This window comes from Lactuca saligna, chromosome 4 (genome assembly GCF_052625555.1).
Source record: "Lactuca saligna cultivar CGN05327 chromosome 4, ASM5262555v1, whole genome shotgun sequence".
NCBI classification, from domain to species: domain Eukaryota; kingdom Viridiplantae; phylum Streptophyta; class Magnoliopsida; order Asterales; family Asteraceae; genus Lactuca; species Lactuca saligna.
The window spans coordinates 303,681,846-303,684,063 of NC_136420.1; positions in this window are offsets into that span (position 1 = coordinate 303,681,846).

The following is a 2,218-nucleotide window of genomic DNA, read 5'->3' on the forward strand; positions in this document are numbered from 1 at the left end:
TTACCAAACCCTAATATTCAACAAAAGTCAACGGTCAAATTTTGACCAGACTCGTCGAGTGCACTCGTGTGACTCGGCGAGTCCATGCATGTCTTATTCCCCCCTTATCCTCACTCACTCAACGGGTTATCGCAGGTCACGAATTGCGGGGCAACCCGACTCGACTCGTTGAGTCCCCTTATGGACTCGGTGAGTTCCTCCCATGATAACACTCAAACGACCTTCTGAGGTCAGATCTGCTTCTCCAACTAGAAGATCTAACCTTTTAGCACTCGAAAGTCACGTAAAGGTTCAAACTTTACATTCATGCAACGCATATAAGGCTACAAATGGAGAAATAACCTTTAAAATGGGGATCTACTCTCAAGACTCACATGAAACAACATAAAGCTGGAAGTTTGGGACCTTTTGGCCTTCTCAAGGTCTACATATATCATCTACACCCATTAGGACATCATATGCTCCGAGTGGACTTGGGAGCCGAAGGCCGAGATGCGGGAGCATTATCCGGAATTGTTCACCGCAGTAGGATTCGAGGATGAAACCTAGTTCAAGTGCGAGAGAGCTGTAACATCCCAATCTCCATGTATGAATTTAAAGCTTATTATTTATATTTGCAGGGCTACTCGACGAGTTGGAAGGCTCCAACTTGTCAGGTAGGGTATTTAATACCCATGTATCTTTCAGGGTCTACTCGACGAGTTGGAAGGACCCAATTTGATGAGTTGAAGGTTGAACATAAAAATCCTAATTTTTAGGGTTTGGACCCTAATTAAAGTCCTTAACTATTATTGTTAGCCTCCCTTATCGCCCCTTTGTCTAAAGAAAACCCTAGTTCGTGTTTTTGCCCTCATTGTGTGTGTGAGAGAGCTTGGAGAGTGATTTTTGATGCTCTTTTGGAAGAAACATGAAGCTTGAAGAAGTTGGCTGAAGGGAGAGTTTGCTTTGTTGTGGCAAGCATTTTGAGGTATAAAGTTGATACCTTGGTCATTTATTTGCTAGACCTCTTCATTTGAGAGTTTATGGTAATTATTTGTTTATTTTGGAGTCATTCTTGGATTTGAGCATGTCATGTAGCTATGACTTCAAATGTGGACGTTTAATGGCCTCTTTTGACATAAAGTTTCCATCTTTATCAAGTCTTGGCCCTACTCCATGACCTAAACCCCTTATTAAGTTATGTTCGAGTGTTTTAGCCCTTTTAATTCCATGCATGGACGTAAAGTTAACAACTTTACATGGTATCTCGGTCCTAGGGGACCAAATATATAGTTTAGAGCATTAGACTCACTTGGGAAATGGATGAATGAGTTAAGACAGGGAAAATTTGACGAGTTTCTATGCTAACTTTGTGACATCCCAATTTCACGGCCAGAAAAGACCGATTTGTTTATGCTTTGTTTTATAAAATCAGAGTAAAACTTTTAAAGAAAACGGTTGCGGAATTTGTTCCCAAAACAAAATATGATAACCATTTATCAAAACATTTATCAAAGAGAATGTATTTTCATTAAATAATAAAAACCTCGGGATGTCATGTTCCGATAAACAATATAAAATAAACCTTACAACAGTTATTTATAACTACTGATCTATAATCCAAAACCTCTCATCAAGTCCACCAACTTATACTATTATGCCATTACCTGTAATGCAAAGAAAACTGAGTGGGTCAGGCTTGGGAGCCTGGTGAGCATATAGGGTTTTGAACCCACAATAAATAATTAATTTAATTTCATCAACCAATAATAACCCAATTACCCATTCTTGTTATTCTCACTTTACATCCCTAAGACAACTAACACAAGGGACCTAGTCTAAGAATATTTCATCGGGGCGACAACACATGCTTCGGGGGTTACTCATCAATATAAGTCAAATAAGACAACAATGAGGGGGATGGAATACAACGAATGAACACCCAAGTTCATTAAGCCTGCTAGCGTTCCACTGGACTGTCTAGAAAAGTCCGTGGTTGTCATCTAAATTCCGCTAGATGACTGGATTACAATGACATTGAGGCCTCTCGTCCTTTTATCACAAGACAACTATCTACCCATGTTCTACCCAACATTTTATTAGATAAAAATATACATTTTTAGACATAGTTTAAAACCTGTATAGTACGTTCATTCAAAACACATTCCAGATAAAAGATGAGGCACATAAACATAACACATATTTCATAGAGAATAAATCATATCTATGAGATTAGAAG